The sequence below is a fragment of the Ambystoma mexicanum genome, chromosome 2p (assembly GCF_040938575.1).
Source record: "Ambystoma mexicanum isolate Mex_15411 chromosome 2p, UKY_AmexF1_1, whole genome shotgun sequence".
Lineage (NCBI taxonomy): Eukaryota > Metazoa > Chordata > Amphibia > Caudata > Ambystomatidae > Ambystoma > Ambystoma mexicanum.
In genome coordinates this window covers 1,010,264,019-1,010,287,271 of record NC_090923.1, presented here as the reverse complement: position 1 = coordinate 1,010,287,271, position 23,253 = coordinate 1,010,264,019, and the positions used below count along the sequence as shown (strand labels likewise).

At 44.5% G+C, this 23,253-nt stretch overlaps 1 protein-coding gene across 2 annotated transcripts in view; it reads left to right on the top strand.

The window, feature by feature from the left end:
- Positions 1-23,253, top strand: part of PCNX3 (pecanex 3) — a 1,956,057-nt gene that overhangs the window by 844,738 nt on the left and 1,088,066 nt on the right. The window lies entirely within an intron of this gene.

The window sequence follows — 23,253 nt, the reverse complement described above, 5'->3', positions numbered from 1 at the left end:
CCCTGATCAAAAGTCCCCTCCAGGTTGCCTTCCCAGCATCCCAGACTACCTCTGTGCATACCTCTCCCATGTCATTTATTTCAAAGTATCCCGTAATTGCCTTGGCCAGTTGGTCTGCAAATAAAGGGTCCCTCCATAGCGTTTCATTACAGCGTCAGCTACTATCCGGCCTGTGCAAACAGTTTACATCTAAGGTCATTAGTACCATGTCATGGTCGGTCCACCCCACTGGCCTAATACTACTGCCCATCATACTCATACCCTGATCCTATTCAGAAGTAAATCAATCCTGGCATACATTTGATGTGGGGCTGAAAAAAAGGTGTAGCCTTCCTCGGAGGGTGCTGCTGTCTCCACACATTCACTAATCCTCGTGTCTCTATTGCCCGTCCTAAATGTCCGATTCTATCTTGACTTTTCTCGGGTTCCCCTACCACCCCTCGCATTTCTATCCCAAGTGTCATTAGCCCAGGAATTAAAATCTCCCCCTATGATGTACATGTCAGCTTCCAACCCTTGTATCGCATTGAATGCACTTCTTATGAACTGTGCTTGCCCCTAATTGGGGGCATATACTGTTGTCAACAATACTCTTGCCCCCTCCATGGTTCCCTGCAGTATCAGCAACCTGCCCTCCATCAGATTGGTTACTACACAATCCCGCAACCTACATTGTTTGTGGAGGACAATTCCGACCCCTCCTCTCTTCGCCTTCCCGGACGCCCAGTATATCTGTCCTATCCACGTCCCTCTTAGCGCCTGCTCCTCCACTTGCAATAGGCATGTCTCTTGCAGGAAAAGGACATCCAGGGAAGCCTTATGATTTTCCCTTGCGACAAGGGACCTCTTCGTCGAGGAGTTAATGCCCTTCACATTAAGCGTTCCCACAACCAGACCCTTGTCTGTTTCACCTCTCCCCATTATTGTTGTTCCACCATATCCTTTTCCCCCTTCCTTGCATAGTTAAGGACTCCCTACTGCTCTCCTTTTCACTGTCTTTGAGATTACGTTTCCCTTGACCGATATCATCCTCCCGGGGCTTAATCTAGTATTGAAAACCCCTATTCGCAACTTTAACCTGTTGTGTTCAATAAGAGTCGTTGAGACGTCCCTTGTCTCACAGAGGGCCACCTTGGAGCAGAGATATTCACCTCCCTCCGGCATTCCATTTTCATACCTTTGCTTTCCACCTAGTGCCATGATTATTTCTCCTGCCGTCACATATTTCTCTTGCTGGAATTATTCTCTGTTGGCTGTTCCGGTGCCGAGGGTGTCTTATGGGGGGGGGGGGGGCGGTCCGTTCAGTCTCATGTATTTTCTGCCTGTTTGTCCTCTTCTCCTCTGTGGGCCTGGCATAGCACTTGGGTTTCTGCCAGATTGCGGTCGGCCCATCTGGGCCGCTCAGGTCCACTTCCATATCTGCAGTGAGGTGATCTAGGGCTTGCTCTGCCTCCTCCACTAAAGTTATGCAGTAATCTACTGCATATACTGCGAATTGTAGGGGAGAATCGGTAGCCCCACCTATACCTGATGCCTTTTTCTTGTAGCCACTTCGTGAGGGGCCTGCATGCTCTGCGCCCTGAGAGCCTGAGGTTGGATAAGTCTTGGTAGATCGTGAATTTAGATCCTTCAAAGTCCAATTGCCTTTGTTTCGCTCTATTCAGCATGTCAATTTTGTCCTTGTAACTCAAGAATTTTACCACTATGGAGTGGGGGCCACTCCTGTACAGTCTACTTCCTCTATGTGCTCTTTCAAGTTGCACCGGTTTTCCCTCTTCCGCCTCAAATAGATGGTGCACTAAGGCCTACACTCTCTTCTCCACTTGTCTCTGCCCCTCCACTATTCACCTCCTTAGTGTTCTCCGTCGTCCTGGATTCTGGCTTCTGAGTGGGGCGCGGACACTCACTGCTTGTCTCATGAGTCCGATCCTCTCCCTGCCTCCTTTTCGCTTTTCTGGGCTCCTCTATCCGCCACCACTTAGTCTACCTTCGGCGTGTAGCTGCGGGTCCAGGGGGTCGGTGGGCAGGGGAAAATGTGTCAACAATTGCGCTTCCTCTGACATATCTTCACCTGTTCCCCAAACGCTCTGGACCACCACAGTCACTTCCCTTTTGCACCTCCTTCCCCTGTGGTATCTCTTGCTTCCCCTTTGCCCCCAAGGGCTATTACATCGTCTGGTGCGGCTTTCTGCACATGTCCAAGCTTTGACTGGTGGCACTGGTTCCTGTGCCTTACACGCCTACTCTAGCTAGTGTTTGCTGTGTCGTTGGCAGTTCATCCGCTCATATGCTGATCTTTACACTGTCCCTCCGCAGCCTTGCCCAGTGCTCCGGGGCAATTATAGGCCCCCTGTGTGCGCCTTCAGGGGGTCAAGTCTTTTTCTTTGTCCCCTTGCTGCTTTCTCTGGCTCCTCGAATCCCCCAGCATGATCCCTCACCACATCACAGGTGGGGGGGGGGGTGGCTGTGCGGGGAAGGCTGTGGTCCTGTTTGCCTTGTGCGTCACTGCTAATGGGCCAAAGGGGAGGCAGAGGAGACCTGCTGCACTGCTTTTTCATCACGGCATCCCTCCCCTGTTCCTCCCGGTGCTCTTCGCCGCCTGTGGGCTTTCCCCGGGCTCCAGAACTCCACGCTTCACCGAGGGGCTTCCCCACACCAGCTGGGCTCCCTCCTATCTCCTCTAAGGCAGGGCCTAGTCATCTATGTTGCCGTTGCAGCTCTGTCTCCTCCTCTCCCCAGGCTGCAGCACTGCACTGTCTACTCCTCGTTCCTCTGTGTCTCTTTTTGCGCACCTCCATTCTGCTGCTGCATACAAAATGTGTGCTGATTTCTCTTCAATAACCCTCCGGGGCTCCCAGTCACTTGTTTCCCCGTCGTCACTCTCTCCAGACGCCTGATGCAGTATCCGGCACTCTCCTACACTGCTGCCCGCTTCAGGGCACGGGCCGTCCCTTTCCTTTTTCCGTCAGTGAGCCTCGCCTCTTAGGTTTGCCTCTCCCTCCACTGGCGTTTCGATTTTCTCACCCAGCTTTTCACCGACTGACCTCCATAGGTCATCTCCCACTTTTCACTCCTCCTCGGTTATATATGGAAGGTAGGCAAGCTCAATCTCATCTCTCTTTGCCGGGGGGAGCGGGTGCTGCAGACTCAAGCAGCCATCTTCCTCCGTGCCCTATAGTGGTCCCACAAAGAGATACAGAAGAGTGTTAAGTGGATGACACTTGTATATATGGTTGTTAGGTTTGATTATGACAACTTGGAGACAAATAGGATACCTGATATACAATGAATGACTTAACGTTTGTGACTTGGAACTTTATAGGTATGAATTGTCCCAAAAAAAGGGAGGGCCTTGGTATGGAGAACGAAGGCTGATGTGGTCTTCTTGCAAGAAACACATTTGCTAGATGAGGCTAGAAAATAACTTACTAATGTAAAATAGCTGTGTGAGCTATCAAATTGTCATATTTCAAAATCAAGAGAAGTTGACATTTTATTTAAAAAGGGACTAAACTTCAAAATTGAAAAAGTAGCTATGGATGGGGAAGGTAGAATAATTCTCATGGACATGCTTTATAATAGTAGGGTGATAACAATGGGATGTGTATATGGTCCATGCCCACCAAACAATTTATATTTTGGGACTGTTACTCAATTACTACGTGATATGCAGGGAGAAAGAATTGTAATAGGAGGTGACTTCCATTGTGTCCTTAGTCATGCCGTTGACCGTTCAGCGACATGCAGATATACAAATCACGGGATAAGTAAAGAATGCTATCTTTTTATTAAAAGATTTGACTTGGCAGATGCTCGGAGGACCATGCATTGCTCTGAGAGAGAATATTCCTTTTATTCGCCAATGCATGAATGATCGTTTCTCCTGGATTGATTACTTACTGGTTTCAGTTAGGCTGGTTGATAAGGTAATAAGTACAAATATTAGGGAAAGGGGAACTTCTGACCATGCTTTGGTAGATTTGAGTCTGGCACTGTGTGGGGAAAAATCTAATTTTCTTAGGTTTCGCTTGAAAACAGGTGTATTAAAGGATGAACAGGAAATAATTAATCTTAAAAAAGTTATTGAAATGTTCTTTAAAGAAAATATAAACTCAGCAGATGTTAAAGTGGTTTGGAATAGTTTTAAAGCTACAGTGAGAGGCGAGTTAATCAACAGGACCTCTTACTCTAGGAAAATAGGATTACAGGAAATATGCAAACTAGAGGTGGAGCTTGCCGCTTTACAACATAAATATACACAAACAAAAAATGTAGAGGATCACTTGAAGATGACCCGGGCGCAGGACGATCTAAAGAACAAAACTAATATGATGGCAGAAACTGCTCTTTTCTTTATGAGACAAAAATATTGGGAGCATGGAGACAAAGTGCTAGACTGTTGGCTAATAGGTTGAAAAGGATGATGGAACAGTCATGTATACAAAGTGTTGAGGATGCACAAGGTGGTACGGCTATTAAAAGCTTAGAGATCTGCCAGTGTTTTCACTCTTATTATAAAATTATATGTACAGAGGATACCTTTCTATTAGATCAGTTTTGGAGTGCTTTTTTAGCATCTTAGACATCCCCAAGTTAAAAATTGAAGATAGTATTGCACTGGATGCCAGTTTTGAGTTAGAAGAGGTTTTGCAGGCTATTGAGCAGCTTAATATTGGCAAATCCACAGGTTGAATGGCTTGCCAGTGGAGTTTTATAGATCGTTTGGGTCTACATTGGCTCCCTTTCTGTGTAACCTATTTAATGACTTCATATATAAAAGGAGCATATGTCATTCAATGCGAGAGGTCCCAATTACATTAATTCCGAAGCCTGGTAAGGATCATAAGAAATGTGTAAATTATAGACCGATTTCCTTGCTCAACGTTGATGTTAAGATATTCTCTAAAGTACTTGCAAATAGGTTGGATACATGTATTGGGTGCCTAATTCATAAATCTCAAGTTTTATGAGGAATAGTGTCCTATTTCCCCTCGATGCTCGCTTGGTAAACTCTGGCTAAGAGTTTGAGCCTCCCCACTCAACGCACCACTCTCCTCACCTGTAGAGTCAGGGTCTGTTACTTCGATCCTGTGCCGATGGGCCAGATAATCCTTCTCCCTTCTTGAAGTCAGCGACCTGACACGGGTAGAAGCCGTGATGTACCACTTAAGGACCACACCGCGGCCCCAGCCCTATCCCTGGGAACAGGCAATGTCGGAGAAAAAATCCCATAGGCGGAAAAAACCTCCTAGATGTTCTAGCGGTGCTGGCCGTATGAGGGGGCGCTGGATGCAACCATGGACTGATGTGAAAATCCTAAAGTAAGCAGCAGCCCAGTAAATGGGGGAAGAAAGCGTGGCTATATTAACAGCAAGGATTGCAGGAGAAATAGCCGGAGACTAAACAGAAACTCAGGAGAAGGAGGAGAGAGGCCATCGGGAAAAATAACAGAAACTTCCAGGTAAGTTAAATCAGACAAGCTGCAGGGGAAAGGGCGAACCGGAAGGAGAGGAGAGGAGAGGAGGCGAAGAGAAACAGTGAGAATAACCAAAACGAAAAAGAGAGAGAGAGTGCTTCGGTGCGAAGCGGAAGCAAGGAAAACTAGCGTCTCACCGCAAAGCTACGAACAGCTGGCAGAACGGTTGCAACACGCCGGCCCCTGGGAACACAGGAAGGAAGTACTCCCAGCGGTCGCGTGGAGCGGTCAGAGAAGAAAAGACTAGACCGCTGCAAGCGAACGTCGCCGAACGTGATGGCAGCCACCTCCATCTGGAATAAATCATGATAAATAGGTTCAGATGTGACAATATTAGAACCATTGACATATTGGGACTTCCCAAAGATGTGTTTCAGTATACAGTGTTAGTTTTTCTAGACGCAGAGAAGGCTTTTGACTGAGTGATTTGGGCGTTTTTGGAGAATGGGGTTTGGATCAAGATTCTTGCAGGCAATTGGGTGTCTGCATAATGTGCAATGGCCAGGATTTGGTGAACAATTAAGCTTCTGACACATTAAAACTTGAAAGAGACACGAGGCAAGAGTGCCCATTATCACAGTTTTTATTTAACATGGCATTGGAAACGTTTATTGCATTCGTACATAGGGAGGAAAGAATCAGAGGTCTTAAATTTAGAAATACAGAGATCAAAGTCTTATCATATGCGGGTGATATGGTGTTTATTCTATCAAATCCTGGAGAGGGGAGTAATGCTTTAAAAGGTGCGTTTGAGAGGGTGGGTAAACTCTCAGGGCATACAGTTAACTGGGAGAAATCTGAGGTCTTCCCACTCTCAAGAGATGTGTAGAAGGTGATTTTGTAGGATGGATTTGTAAGTGGACAGATTTGCAGGTTGAATATTTAGGACTATACCTTACCAGGGATCTAAAGATAATTGTTGAGTTAAATGTAGGCATCTTGATTGGAGACTTGATGAAGCATATTAGGAAATGGGACCGTTTAACTCTATGAATTTGGGATAAGATCAATGCCATTAAAATGACTCTTTTGCCAAAGGTGGTATATCTAGTCCAATCCATCCCCTTGCTCTTCAGTATAAAACTAATAAAAAAAGGTTAATAACATATTTCAGAGGTTTATGTGAGGTGAGAAGAAGAAAGCAAAAATCCCTAGGTGTATTATGATACATAGTATACAGGAAGGTGGCTTGGGCTACCCAGACCTTATTAAATATTACAGGGGTTTTATACTAAAGAAAGCTACAAACTATATGGTACCAACAAATGTGTATGAACCAATCTGGTTGACAATTGAAAGGGAGGCGTTTCACCCGTTGGAATTAGATTGCATTTACTCAATGGCAAAAATTCCCTTAAACTTGAATAGACTGCCGACTATAGAATTATATGCAACCCTAATTTCTTGGCTAAATGATACTGACAAGAACATTTCTCTGCATTACAAGGCATCACTTTGGGGGAACCCTGGTCTTAAATTGGCAAATAAACCTCTATGCTGGCGCAGATGGATCGTAAGGGGTATTCTGAGGATAGAGGACGTTGTGCAGGATGGGCACGCAGCTTCTTTCTTGGTACTGCAGGGGAGATTTGGCCTTGGGGAGAGGGAGTTAGGTACATTTAAAGAAATAGAACCTCTTTTGCATCAGAGGCTGGAAATGTTGTAGGGTCCATTTGGAAAGGAACCCTCAGGATCTCTAATATTTAAGTTGTCACCATGCATGGTGTCTACGTATGTTATGTGATTCTACTATTAACTCGTGGAACAAATTAAAAAACAATTGAGAGAATGAGTTGCAGTGTGCAATTTCAGAGGAAGGGTGGAGGAAGGTACTGCAGGTATTCTATAGGAGTAAACTAGATTTAAACCTGCGACTTAATCATCAGAAAATCCTGAGATGTTTGTACTGGACGCCATTGCTCATCTATACTTTTTGAACTTCTTGACAGTGAGACATGTTGGGGTTGTGTGAAGGAAATGGGGACATTCATTGATATGTTATGTAGTTCTAGATTGTTGAGTTTTTGGGGCTGTGTGCAGGATAGGTTATACACAATATTATCTATTGGGTTTCTGAGAACACCCTTTTCTACAATTCTGTCTCATAGAGGAAGATGTGTGATTGCTAGAAGATATATATGTTGGATTGACAAAGCCTTAATGGTGGCTGTGAAACAAATCTTAAGCTTGTGGAAGACTAGGAAAAAGCTGCAGGTAGACAACTGTGTTAGAGATATGCAGTTGTCAGATTTTGAGAAATGTATGTATTATGGGCGAAATCAGGAAACTGTCTATTTGGATCTTTGGATGCCCTTTAATAATTTGTATGGTTCTTAGAAATAAATTGTATGAATAGGGCCTTAATCAAAGTGTCATGTTGCATGTTAATACATTTTGGTATATTTGTGTTAGGTGGATGAATGTGTGCGTTGTTTGCTGTGTGGGGTGTTTGCTGTGTGGGGTTGTGTGTTTTCTTTTCCTCTTCTCTCTCTTTAGTCTCTGGATCTTAGATAATGTACAATGATTGTGCTCAGAGGATTGGTAACAGTATAGCATTGATATTTTTGTTAACATGGTTAGACATGTATAATCTATTAGGAATTTCTAGTTAAGTGAGATGAGTATTTTATTATAGGTTAATATTGATGTTAGGTTCTTTGAAAATGTTACTTGTTACTGATTGTGTTGCATATTAGTGAAAAAAAGATGAATAAAGTTTATAAAAAAATGTACGTTATAAACACATGCTTTCTAATTGTGGATGACAGTCTAGGGCCCACTCTGAGCTCTTTGGATGTTTAGGCCCACAGTCTTGGAACATGGTAAGATGTTTAGGAATCATAGTTCCTAACAAATATGTAGTGTCTTCCCCCTCCACTACCTTTGGAAGACCAATAATGTGCATATTTCTTCTAATTCAATTTTTCAAGTTCGCTGTTTCTGAAGAGCTTTCAGGGCTGTTTCGAAACTGTATAAGATTATTGGACACATCCTCCGGGTCTGCTGTTGTTTCCACAAAGTAAATTACTTTGAGGTAATTTACTTTTTGGAAATTTGTCAGGGAGATTTATCTTTTTTATGCTTCATTCCTTCACCTAGTGAGACCCCAGCACTTTTTTGCTGGATTCTGGACTTTTTTTCTTTAATCCGGAATGAGTGGAGCCTTTTTCCCCTCATTCATTCTTATGGGCTGTCTTTTTGAACTCTGCTCTTTGTGTGTTACTGTTCTATGCAGTCTACGTTCCTCCATATATCTTTTAAGGGCATTTGTATTTTTCTATTGCAGCACACAGCTCCTTGCAGGCTATGCCCATACCCCTGGTTATACACAATAGGGTCACCCAAGTACTAAATTGGTGGCTCCTTTATTTTTTCGCCTTTATTAGCATGGTTGTTTTTTGTCACACCTTTTTCTACCGTCCTGGGAGGGGGAGACCTGTGTGTGTGTGTGTTTTGCCTTTGGCGGGAACCTCTAAATCTCCCCGCCTAGGCTCCAGTGTGTCTTGGCAGGCAGGAAGTGGGGGAGGAGATTTTCACTCCCCTACTCTTTGTCTGCCTGAGTGCTTGAATGGAACCAGTTCCCACTTCGGGGTGGGGGGTGGCGGTGGGGATGTCTGGCTGTCCGTTCTGTAAATTGCTGAGAGAGATTGCAGAGAAGTGTCTGCTGGAACTGTATAAAAGGTGAGGCTCCTGAGTTGAAAGACAAGTCGATCACTGGAAACTGAAGTAACTCAGTGGTCGAAGTGTATGAAAACAAGTAGTGGAACCATGTTCCCTGCTGGCCTGCACCCACTCCCCACAATACCCATCACCACGTCCCCTCCCACACACTATACACACCCCCAAATATTTGCACCTGCTGTTTAAGGGAACGTTCAGTGCAGTGCACTGAAAGTGCATGTTTCAACTTCTTCCTACACTTTTATTTTAAAAACAAAACCATGCCGGAATGGTTTCTTTTTAAAATAAAAGTATAGGAGCTGAAAAAGGTAATTTAAAAAAGTAGAGGAGCACCGCTCCCGACAGCTCCCGCTTACTTCGACCACTGAAGTAACCGAAGAAGACGACCAGAGACGCCTGCAGACCATTTGGAATACCATGATGTGACCACTGCTATCCTGACAGTTTTCTGTGCGACAGAGGAACTCCGAAGAGGACGACTCCTTCCCTTTGACTGGTGGGAACAACCAGTGCCAAGACCAACTTTGATTTGAGCCATCTCCCGAGGTCCTGTGTGTTTCCAGAGCTGCAGAACTCCAATACCAGGAGACCTGCTGCCCATTTCGAGTTTGTTGTGGAAAGGCTGAATTCCTCCAAGTCTTTGTTGAGCCCTCAAGGACACTCCAAAGAAACAATCCAACTCGTCCAGACCCCTCTCAGCAGAGCGTGGGACTGCAGGAACTGAAGAAGATTGACCGGGCAAATCACTTCCTTTGTTGGTGCTGCAGAAAAGGCACCAAAACCGCACCGTGACCAGAGAAGTTGATGAAAGCCGTGCCAGAGGTCCTCTCTCGAGACTGCTACTGAGAGATCCTGTCCATTTTCCTGCCTTTCGTCATCCGACCAAGCAATCCGGAGGTCGGGTCCAGTGCTGCCACATCGAGGCGAATCCAGCCAGTATCTTTTCTTCTAACCTAAGGTACTGTAGGGAAAAAGATATTGCTTACCTTGATCCGTGAAGCCGCTCCAGAGCGTGCAGTGCACGTAGAGGTGTCCCGCATACCCCCCTCTTACCTCTGACTCACGCTGCTGCTTTTGTCCCTTTAACAAGTCCTTCGCAAGGTCTCTGACGTTGGTTTAATCTTGCTACATCCTAAAGACTAGAAAATCTAAAGTATCCACAGGACCTTTTGTATTCTACTGATTGTCAAGACTTTAAGCCCTCTCTGAACTGCCTTTAGCTATGGTTGCGTTTTGGAACTTCGAATACTTGCTGTGCGAAGAAACTGCCTCTAGAACCTTAAGCCTTGCCAGCGTATCACTAACCAACTATTTACCTTCCCAAAAGTCACTTTCTTATATGTGTATGCAGAGTAAATGTCTTTACCGTATTTCTGATAAGATTCGCGAGTGCACGTTATTACCGATAATACGATATAACTGTCATTACTGTCAAAAGCTGTAACAAATGTAACTGCAAGCAAATACAAACTAAATAGTGGCCTTTGAAAAGTATTCTAAAGTATTCCTACGTTTTTTGGTTTATTGTGCGAAGTATTTAAAAGTGATTCATGTGTAAATATAATAAATCTATATTTTAATATGTGTGTTTCTTTGATGTGCATTACTAGCTAGGTTCAGTGTACAGCTCACCTCTTCCTCCTTAAGACGAGCCTGACTGCTCTGCCACTCTACCAAGGTTCCATGAGCAGTATAGATTGATACCAAGAGTTGGGGATTTACAAAGCATTAGGATAGTTTTGTGAACCCCTACCTTCCAGAGGACTTCGGGAAAAAACCCTAACAACATTACTTTGAATTTACTTAAAAATGATATATAATTTTGGGCTAAGGGGTAAGAAGGAGGGGAGAGGGGTTTGGGGTAGGGGAAGAAGTGAAAGGGAAAGGGGGTTTGGGTAGGGACTTATTAGTTGATGCTCTTGTCCACCATTCATTCCTATGGGCGTAAAGTGCATACCGCCAGCGGCCTGGGCCTGACTTCTGGTGGTGGAACTTGAGTCTCTGTACCTTGTCTGGTTGAGTCCCCTGGACCTCTGCGATAGGTAGCTTCTCCTTCCAGGTAAACCTAAATCTGTATCGTTTGTCTTGTAACAATAACGAGCACCAAGTGTTAAGAAAGATTTTCGTTTTGCTGCTTTTCTCCCATAGACTTCTGTGGGACACCCTTTCTATTTGCTTTGTTTAGACTCCTGTTCTGACTTTTTGGAGGTCAATAAAGCCTTCTGCTTTCCCAACCTTATATTTTTGCTCATTCTTATGGGGAACCTGGTTAGTCCACAAGACTGTCTCTCTTTGTGAATTTCTTGTATTTTTACAATTGCACACATCACCTTGAGGTGAATTACGGTTAGTGTTAGGAAAGATTTTCTTCTTGAACTTTCCCTCCCTAGTTTTCTGGAACCTGTGGCGAGTCAGAAGAAGTACACATACACATAATATTTTATTAAAGTAACACTATATGGCCTACCTTTCCCTATCACTATGGGAGGCCCCAACCTATGTAATTAACTAAGGTGCTCGTCAGGCAGTCGTGAATGTACACAGAAATATGTCCGCTGTCCAAAACTACCCTAACTGACCCCACCCCTATAAAAATTAACATTGGTCTGGAGAATTACTTTCTTCTCCTGAGGGGACTTCTAGTACCAGTCTGTAGGATTCTTTTGATTCATAATGTTCAAATAGTCTCTTTTGACTTCTTGGATCAGTCTCTGTAGTTCTTCAAACGGGCTATTGAGTTTTCACTCCTCTTTTGGAATCCTTTTTGGTGATCTTTTATAAGATATAGATTCCTGGTTGTTGGTCTCAGTTTATACTTGAATGGTACTATTACTCTGATAGTTTTTCCCTGTTGGGCAATTATAGTTAAGCTTATTTTGATTTACTTCATTTTATATATGGCTCATAACGTTCTCTCTTTTTGTTATTATTTTATTCTTGTATAGAATATAGAGTTACTTTCCCCTTTTTCAAGGGTATTGTTATCCACTGTTCGTCTCCCTCATTACTCACAACGTTCTGAGTTCATTTGTTTCGAAGTTGACATTGTCTTACGGCTTCTACTAAGACGAGTTGTTGGTGCAATATAATGATTCCAGCGCAACCTCCTGTGCTTCCCGCTCTTGAAGGAGAGCATCTTCGGGAACTTTGTTCCTTAGGGACCTTCTCTCCTGTCATGGACCGCTACCACCTTATCTTCGTTGGTGTTTCTCTCCTCGTGGTCTGTCATTTCTGCACTGTGCCCGGTGCTCCATTGCACGACCAGACACCCTGTGGCTCTGTATTGGTGATGGTTTGAGGGTGAGCTGACACCAAAGATCCTCCTTCGTAGTCTCTCCACTACCTTCCTCTGTGCTCCTGCCCTATCGGCTTCTCGCGCTTTGGGTTTGCTGCAGCTCTGGCGTCCTGCTTTTCGGTATCGAGCAAGTTTGAAACTTGCAGGCTTCCTGGTTCCGTCTTTTCCAGGTGTTGCGCAACTTAGGGCTTTCCCAGGTTTGCGTATGCGTTCCTCTCTGTCTTCTCTCTCCCTGGCTTCTAGAGTGCATGTTCATCAACATACTCGTCCCAGGGGATTGGATATTTTGATTTACAGGGACATGTTCTCTTTCCATAAAATCGTGGCATCTCCGGTGTTTCTTTGTCCCAGTCTTGGTATTTAAACATTTCTGGTAATTTAGAGCATCCCAAGTAAGCCCTCAGTTTGTACAGCTTAAGGGTGTTCCTCACAAGAATGGGAGTCCTTGTCCCCTAAAGTGGAGTTTCTCCCAGTGTTGTCCCACTTGCCTCGACCCCTAGGGAGGATGTTGCAGAGTTTGCTCACCTACCTAGTCCTGCTGGGGAGCAGCGGGGGGGCTCCCCCTTGGGGAGAATGGCTGAATTTCTCCGTTTCATCACAAAACCATTCTTTTTGCTTTGTTTTTCATCCTGACTTCACTTTTTGAAGGGTAATTAAGTCTTCAGCTTCACTTGCCTTTTGCTCATGTTATGGGGAAACTTGACTAGACAGTTTCAAATCTTGTATTTTGACATTGCACACAACACCTTGCAATACAATGGGGTTACATTTGTATCTCCTTAACTTTTTACACTTGGGATTTTTGGTTACTTTAATATAGGCCTGAAGAAAAGCTGGTGATGGCAGTTACATTTCTACCGTTTTTGCTTTATTTTTTCTTGTGCATATTTGTATTTACCACGCGTGGCTACGAAATGTGGCTAGTGCCCTAAATTGGCTGTGCCGCAAACATTTCAGTTGTTCTTTGGCTATATTGTAGTATGGCTGCCTTCTTGCTTTTCCAGGTCTGGAAATCCCATTGGAGCCAAGTTTCCTTCAGAGATGAGCAGCCTTTTGACGACCCGAGGACTTCTGCAGTGCACCAGCATCCTCTCCAGTGATTGGCCCGGTGAAGCCCTGCTCTTCTGCCTGATGTCAGAAGACCCTTGTTGGTGTTTCAACCCTTGAACTAGTCACCAACTAGTCTCAATACTTCTCGAGGTTGCATACCCCAAGAGCCCATGAAAGTATCCCTGGACTGCCCAGTGGAGGTCCGTCGTGGGCTACCTTGTCAGAATAGTCACCGTTCTGTGTCGACTTCTGGAACGTTTGTGGTAGTCAGCTTGTGCCATAAGACGCCTTCTACCGAATTCTGAGCTTCCTATCATCAAGGAAACCTACCCTGTAGCAGCTTCTTTTACCACGACTGGAAGGATGTGTGTTGTCGCCTGGAAACGGTGATCATCGTTGGAACTCTCCATCCTCCATACTGTGAAGTGTCCCGAAGAGGTCTGCATCGTGATAGTCTGCATTTCTTTATCGACTGGGCTGCATCTCGCTGTTGCATCCGAACGGCAGAGTGCACAAACCTGCAACCCCTGTGCACGCCACACCCGAACAAAGGATGAAAGACCAGGCTCCCAGTGACTCCCATACCATAATTTGTGACCCCTGGAAAAATTGAAGTATGGGGGGGAGAGGGGGAAGAGTGGTGGGGTGTAAGTCAGTATACCAGTGCCTGTCCCCCGTGTTCTCCATGGGATAGCATTGGGTGCAAAGTCCTTTGTCTCCTATCTCCATTTTACTTACCTTTTTGGTTTTTGAATCTTGGTCCAGTATCCTGCCCCTGGGTTCTCCTTTAGTCTGGAAGAGCGAGGAGAGCTTACCTGTCTTTTGACAAATCATCTTTGGGAGCTTTGTTCCTCCTGCCTAAGCTGAGTTATTGTGTTATCCTGTGTGGACTCATTGAGGGCCCCAGAGCACACACAACTCACACTCTCCTGAGATTAAGCCTTAACTGCTCTACACACTTCCTTGATTGGGTTGTGTCTTAAGTCTCAGAGTCTCCCTATTGTTGATAAATAAGGTGGCCTCCTAAAATCTGCCCACCAGGGTTGATTTTAGAAATCATTCTGAACAGTTAGGATACTTTGTATCCTTATAACATTTTCTATAATGGCTTTTTATTTACTTTTACAATGTGCCTAGGATTAACTGGTGGCATTGGATATTGTACTCCTGTGTTTATGTAATTTTACGTGTGCACTTTTGCATTCACTTCTAATGGGTAATAAAGGTGGATATCACCCTAAAATGGCCATGTCACAATGTTTTTGCTTGTCCAGTGGTCATATTGTTGTTTGACCCTCTTTCTACCTTCTCAGGTCAGGAAATGACACATATGGCAAGCCCTTTTCTGGGGAAAGCTGCTGCTTTCATGAGGTAAGGGGTGGTTTGTGAGAGCCGAATGTGGGGGCTGGGACTGTCTTGTCCCAGTACACATCCAGGTGCCTAAAAGTCTGTTGCTGGACAAATGTTGTGGCCAGTTGCTATCCATGATTTGATCGCCACTGCCTGTTTGAATTGTACAGATCGTTGCCATTGCTGGGTTGACAAGCTCCCAGCCCAAATCATAGATCAGAGAAGCATTCCTGCAGCCATTCGACAGATATTCTAGGAGCTATGTACTCTACGAAGAAGAGCAGCCAGGTGACGACTCTTGCAGCTTACCAGCACCAACTCCAGTGAAGTCTCGGTGAAGCCCTGCTCCTTTGCCTGATCTCAAGAAGACCCTTGTCTATGCTTTGACCCCTGGACTGGTGAGAAGAACCAGCTTTGATTCCTGCTCGAGGGTCTGTGCCTTCTTAGCCTTCGGAAGTGTCCCTGGAGCAACCGGTGAACTGACCAGCTCTCACCTGGGCTTCCTCAGTGCGTTCATCGCCATTGTGAGTGAATCTTTGGAACTTTAAGGATCTTGAACTTGTGTAACAAGACGCTTGCACCTACATTTTCATTCTTCTATATCAAAAGCTCTTCCGGGCACAAACCCTTCTCTAATACTATCCTCCCTCTATCGGCTTCACTACGGCTTTCAACACAATCTCATATGTGACATTCACAAATCTTAATGTGTTTTTAAACAGTTCACTGTGGACATCCCTCTGCCGGGTTCACTCTTGTAACACACTATTCATTGGGACTTTTGGCTTCGCTACCTTTTATCGGCATCCCTCCGTCGGCTTCACAATTGCTAACTTTGCCAATTTAAACAATTTCTTGAACAATTCTTACAATGCAGGATTCACTTCCCTTAGCTTCACAATCATCTGCCGGTCAAAGACTTTCGACTGTACAGAGGATTTTACTATACTCCTGTATGATCACTTTTGTCCCCTTTCTCACGTTTCCCAAGGCCTTCTGGCAATGGTAGAACAGTTGTGTAGTCACCCAGAGTTTCCTGCTTGAGCACCCACGTGGTGCAAGACTCCTCTGTAGCTGGTTTCCCCCCCTCACATTAACAGTTCTTTGTACTTTCTTCATTTAGCTTTTGTTCAACACAGTTCGGTTTATTATCGGCTCTCCCCTCGACTCACCGGCTGTGATGAACCTCTTGGCTTTGCTGGTCTCTGGAGTTAAGTTCGGTACCACAGTGGCAAGCATCGCTCCCCGGCTTGGTTATCAGCAGAGGAGGGCCCTGTGTGCCATGGACATCTGCTGCGACACACACTGGCTATTGTTCGCAGACTTGCGATTCCTTCCTTGGAGGTTTCAAGGGCCTGGCTCGGAAAGGACAAGGTTGCTATTCTCCTTGTCACCCTCTTGATTCGTGCCGTCTTCCTCCTCCTCTTGAACTGCCATGCTGCGTTAGCTCTCTCGTCGTGCGGTCTGCCTTGCTTGTCTTGTGCGCCACCTTTTATCCCTGTGGGGAAAGGAAAGGATCGTCAGGTGTGTGGGATTCTGGTCAATTGCCTGAATTTGCCTGGCGTTTGTCCGTCTTTCATGGTGTGTGAAAGTGTTCATGTTGGAAAAAAGGGGTGGGGGTAGAGTGTTTGAATATCCTACTGGGTAGGATGGGGAACAGGTGCTATAAGAAAGGGGATACCACATCTCACCCGTCTGTGTCCCACTTCCACTCCCTGAGGAACCCCCCATCCAGGTGATCCTTCATCACTGGCCCACCCCCAGAAACTGGATCCAATAGCGATGGACATGTCCTGGCCACCTGGATGACAGATCCCAGGGACTAGTCAGGGAAACACCTTCAGGTTTCTCACAGGATGCATTGGGGAGCTAGAGGGCATTCCTAGAGATTTAGACCTGTTGCTGGTCCCAGCAGCTCAACAAACAAGGAAGGCAGCAGCACAGCATCAAATTAATTCTCCCAGGATAGAGACAACCGGACCCCTTGGACATCTGTGAAGGCATCATGAAGCAAGACACAGACAATGGATTCAGAATTCAAAACAAATACTTTTATTAACTTAAATGTCAGGATGGAAAAAGGCCTAACTTGCACTATGCTAAGGTGGGATTTCCCTACCTAAATAAAACTGAGGAAAGTCTGAGTCATAGGCGTTCAACTGAAGAATCTGTCCGTGTCCAAACCCTATACTTGCCCTCACAACTAATCTGTACAATGTGTAGGGATGTCAGCAACCAAAAGAAACCACATAAAACAAAGTTCTGAGCCTCTTCCAGCTCACAGCTTCCTTTCAGCTCCCTTCTCCAAGTATTAAGCAGTTTCAACAAAAAGTCTCAAAATGACCTGTTGAGTTCAGGATGATACATTTTTAACCAGTACGCAGGGTTCCCTTCCCCATGTTCCAAGTAACACAGTTCCAAGCACAAAAGAACCTTGAGACTCAATTCAATAAAAGGTTTTAAGTCTCAGAGTTCCCGTCCACCAAGACTTAATTTCAGCAGCAAGTCTCAGGCTTCCCTTCCCCAAGACTTAATTTCAACAGCACAAAAATATTCTTTATCTCTTTAAAGTTTTGTCACTCTTGTGCCTTCTTTGTATGGTTAGGTTTTCATGTAGAAATTGTAGCTGTGTTGAAATAAACTTTAAAGTCTTAATTCTGCTTTAAATGTAATAGGCAGTTTTCACATCATTCAGTTTTGAATAGAGCATACATTGGTTTCACTTGGATTGAAAGTTTCTTTTAGAATTCAACATCTGATGATGTTTTACTTCAGTGTAAAGCTCTGTTTTACTTTTGAACTTAAAATGTACCAGTTTTGCTCTTCTGGTAAGGTTTTCACTCAGTTCGAAATTCAGTAGATTTTGGTTGTATTTGTTAAGGTTTTCATTTAGTTCGGTATTTAATAGGCACCGGTTGTGCTCAAAGCACACTTTCCATTCAACCCGTTGTGTATTGCCTGTATTTGTTAAGGTTTTCATTTAGTTTCGGTAGTCAATAGGCACGGGTTGCTCTTAACGCACGCTCTTCATTCAACCCACTGTGTATAATTTCTTTCATTCACTAGGGCATTTGGAGACCTTCGAGAGCGTGTTTCCTCCATAACGCAACCACTCTGAAACAAAGTATTCTTAGTATTTCACTGTCTGACAATAGATTGGATCGGAGGCCTTCGAAAACATGTTTTCTCAAACACACATCCACTCCGATACAATGTATTCCTCAAACAGACACGTTTATATGCTTGCGCACCAGGTTTCATAATTGTTAGAAACTCACTGGTCGTGTTCACAGGCCTCCCATCCTGCATGGATTGAACGGTCTTCTGCTTTCCATGTCAGGGCTCCAACTCCTGCCCATTAGGCACTCCTGTGGTATACTCCCGACACAGGGGAATGAGCATGTTGGCCACAGGGAAAAAGGACAGCCTCTCCACACTGTTCCCTTCACAAAGTTCTATCTGTTCCCTGGAACCCCAGCTCCTAAGCCACGCTTACATAGATCGCCTCTCTCTGCAAACTTCAGCTCATCAGCGTGGCTTCCAATGAAAGTTCCCTGCTGCTTCCACTGGCCTTCCTGCTGCTTCTACTGTCGTTCTTGTTGCTCTCTTTGCTGGTGGGCTGGTCTCTTTTTATACACCTGCAGTTCCTTGGCAGGCTGCAGGTGCGAGTGTCCAATCAGCCCTACCTGACCACAATTAAAAGGACATGCCTGACCTTCACTGCTCTTAGCAGACATCTTTCTCGTCCCAGTACCAGAGTGGTGAAAGAGTTTAGTCTTCATTGCTTTTAGTTAAATCTTCTTCGTCTCAGAACTGTCAGGGTTTACGTGTAGGGAAACAAGGGGAGCCGACTTACAATAACCTATAAAGGTTGGGGAAGGTTTGGGTTGGTCGTCATTGGGGGAAAGAGTGATACCATGTCTCATCCAGGGTTTCTCTGCTCCTATTCCTCAAGGACCCTCCACCTAGATGATCCTCCCTTGCTTCTTCACTCCCAGGGTTGGGATCCAATAGCAGTGGCCTTTCCCTGCTCACCTGTGCAGATGATCCAAGGAGTTTAAGGGTGAGAATACCCTCAGGCTTCTCACACATCCCAAGCGGACGATCGGATGGAGTAATGAAGTTTCAGCACCCCTGTGTACGACAGCCACGACCCACAGCCAAGCTGTAAATTGCTGGATGCAGTAGTAAACGACCCACAAAATGGTTCCACGGTGGGAGGGCTCGATCCAGCAGATGAGGGGAGTCACCAGGAGTGTTCAGGAAGCCCTGTTGGACTGCTAGTGGCAAAAAACACAAGACTGGGATATACCCAAGCCACTCCACTTAGCAAATATTGCCAAGTGATGCCTTTAAAAATGTCAGAAACGGCGGGATGCCCTGGAAAGATTCCTTCAGAATGTTGGTTGCCTGCCAGCCGCATGTTACAGGAACAAGAAAGCAAGAGCTTGCTACAGGGACAAAACAAACCCCCCTAAATTCCCTTGCACAATGGGGCTTGCCAAAGGCTCAGATGATGAACCGTACTGATTGGTTAGTAAGACTGGCACATAGTCTTAGTCAACCTCACAGGAAATTAGAGGGTTAATCCAGGGACCTATACTGGCTAAGGTGCGTTTGGACCAATATGGAGACTACTAATGTAGCCCACTTCACCAGAACAGCCATTTTTGCCTACCTTGTCGTACCTAGACAAAGGGAAAAAATGAAACACAAAATAGGTGAGATCAGGACTTAAAAAAAAAAAAGAATTGGTACCCCATGGCTATCAAAAAGCTGCATTGGGTTACCAAGGCGCTAAAATGACTTGCACCCCTAATGACGCCAAAACTAAAGTAAAGCTGTCACCAACCTACTCCCTAAAACCTATGTAGGGTGCAAAATCACCCTAGGGCAAAAACGGAAAGCCTGAGAGGCAGCCCTGGCACTAGGCATCTTAGGGACAACACAATACCTTATCGTTTAAGGTATGAAGGGAAATAATTGCAGCCTCTGGGTACCAAAAACAAGTCAAGGAACTGCAAAAGACAGGAGAGGAAAAGCAAAAGGTTGATGGGCCCTAGAAAGGGACCCTAGAATCCTCAAAACAAGAGTTCTAACTTAACTAATCACTTTTGGTCCTTCATTCCTTGTTTAGTTCTATTCATTTTTTGGGGGCATAGTGGAGTAAGTAGACATGTTTTGCGGTCTGTGTTTTCTTGGACATGTCTTCCACATGCACAAGTCACCATGACACTGTGGAAGGCTCAAAAGCTTGAACACTGCTGAGCCAATGACATACTTTGTGTTCTTAAGCGCTTTGCACAGAAGCACAAGCCTAGGGCTTGGTCAGGGATAAAACATCCATGTGGCAAACATGACCCCAATGAGGAAACAAAATAAGTTATTCATATGCTTGCTTTTCAGGGATGGATTTGCAAACATTTCAAATTTGCATTTCTGACATACTGTCCATCCCAAATGTGTATTTTATTTGTATTTATTTTATTTACATAGTGCTTATTGCCCAAGTACTTCGTGGCACAGCGAGTAGAGCGCTCGCTTTGACATCCGTGCAGAGCTTGCTAACGCAGGTTCGAATCCCAGCGGGGCCAAACTCAGCCTTTCATCCTTCCGAGGTCAATAAATGAGCACCACACACCGTGGGTAATAATAAGCAGCGCTCAGATACCTGAGGGTTTGTAGCGCTATATAAATGCCAAATTATTATTATTATGTTATTAACATTATTATTATTATTATTATTATTAAAGTTCAAATAGCGGTACACAAATGAGAATTGATGAATCAGTTTGAGAGCAGATGCTCTTTCACTCTAGTTTTAAAGACGGAAAGTGCAGCCAGAGACCGAAAAGGCAGAGTGATGGCATTCCACTGCTTTGGATCGAGAACAGAGAAGGAGTGGAAATGAGAAGAGGCACAAGGGGGACGAGGATCAATTAGAAGAAAAAGAAACTGAACAAAGGGAACGGGAGGGGAAATAAAAGGAGACAGAGGAAAGATAGGGGAGTGCAAGACCATGAAGACACTTGAATACCAAACATAAAAAGTATAACATAAGTCGAGCTTCGAAAGTCAGCCAGCGAAGAGAGTGCAAGGTTGTGGAGATAGAATCATAAGGAGAAAGAGTGCAGACAATGCAAATAAAAGAATGTTAGATGGAGTGAAGGGGGCAAGAAGCTTAGCAGGAAGACTAAGCAGTAAACTCGAATAGCGGAAAAAACAGGAAACGACTAAGGACCAAATGTGGAGTTGGGATGCATGAAAGGTTAAGAGCCAGCGAACCTTACGGATATTAAATAATTGATATCAGCAAGCATGATAGCGAGAGAGGAGGTATGAGATGAAAAAGAGAGAAGAGTCAAAAATGCCTCTTGAGATTGCGGGCAGAGTTAGAAATTGAAAGAGAAGAAAGGGGAAGGATACGGATGAAGGAGGAAGAGGAGGCGTAATGGTAGAGGCAGGAAAGAAAAGAACTTCTGTTTTTTGAAGGATTGAGATGTAAATAATGAGAAGACCTCCAAGATGGGATGGAAAGCAGGCAGGCATAGAGGGAAGAGTGGATAGAGTCCAAGAAAGAGGAACATCTGTGAGTCAGCATAGAGAAAAAAGAAACTGAAGGAAGAAATGATGGAGTCAAGAGGAGAGGTCTAGGAATAGGAGAGGACCAAGGATAGAACCTTGGGCACAACATGAGAAAAAGGGAGGACTACCAAGCCCATGAGACAGAGGAAGTGCGGTCAGAGATGTAGATGTGAAACAAGATGAAGGAGACTAAAGGAAGAATAGAGTGGTTGACTCTATCAAATGCGGCTCATAGGTCAAGAAAACAAGAAGAGAAGAAAGTTTAGCGTAGCGTGAAGACAGAAGAGACTCTAAAGACCGCCAAGAGGGTCATTTCTGTAGAATGAACTATTGCCCAGATTATAAGGGAGATAGAAGAAAGTGCTGGTTGACAAAAGGTGTAGAAAACATGTTCTAATAGTTTAGATAAAAAAATGCACGAAAGAGAGAGAGGATTAAAATTTGAGGGATGGAAGGGTCGAGTGTAGGCTTTTTGAGAAGACTAAGAATTGAAGCATGTTTAAAAGAGGAAAGGTAGAGGCAGAAAATCACAAGTTGAAGAGGGCAACAAATGTTGCTGGGGGCCTCGGGAAGTAAGTAGAAGAACTTATGCCCAGGCTCACCATGACAAAGTGGAAGGCTCAAAATCCTGATCATTGCTAAGCCAAAAACAATCTTTGTGTCTTTAAGCACTTTGTCCAGAAGCACAAGCCTAGGGCTTGGACAAGTATACAATCCTTGTGGTGCCCATGACATAAAAACCAGGTGGAATTAATATTCAAGATGCTGGTGGAGGGGTAATATCATTGTCAAGGTAATCTTGCTTGTGGGTGATTCTTCCTCTCATCCTGCTGGCGAGGTTCACAAAAATAATCCAGTAGAACAAAGAATAAGCAAGTGCTGTCCTAAAGGAGTATTTAATTGATACTATAGTCATTTGGACATGGAATGAGCTTTAATGAGAAAGCAACTCGCCCTGTGTGTTTATTTCTGTCTGTTCTGGAAGATGGTGCTTTCCGGTATCCAATGTGTCTTGTTCTTCCTGCAAGAGGCTATAAAGGTTCCGTTTAGGGTTGTAATTGTCTTCCTAGCTTGAGTAGTTGGTCGCTTGAGCTATTTTGTTATTTTATTATGGTACAGTGAACTATATCTAGCTCATAGTTTGCAGGAACGTACTCTTGCTGGACACAAGTCCATGATGTCTCCCCTTCACCATCCCTAACACTTGCCCTTCTCTCCCCAAGCATACTTCTATACATGTCCAACTCTTGGCCCTGACAATTCTGTCCGCTGGCTTAGCAAAACCATTGCTCTCCCTTGATAGGGATTTTTTTCTTACTAAATAATCTGGTGAAAGCCTCCATGCTATTATGGCTGGATGAGCACCTCCCAAGTCCATCATAACACACTCACCAACTAATTGCATCTAGTACAATGCTTCATGGGGTCTGGATATTGCTATCACAGTAAAACTCTGCTCTAAACCGAGCTCTGAGTTTTTCACTCATGTTTATCAGTAAGTAAGCACCTTTAAGAAACGGGCATCTCTACTTCAGCAACCATACCCACTCATCCCATTTGTTTTTCCTCTCTGGTTTTGGTCATTCTATTCTCTAATATCTCTTGCCGATCACCTCTTCCCCAACCCACCACTTACTTTCCACAGACTAAGGTCTGGGAACATCCTGACAGGGTCTCAATATGCCTCATTATGGACAAGGCCAGGCACTGTAAGTCTACTACAGTAGTGAGGAACTCAATATTAACATTGGATAACATAACGTATATTCTACTCTGCATCCTCTACTCTTTCCAGATATAATAAAAATGTTGGTGC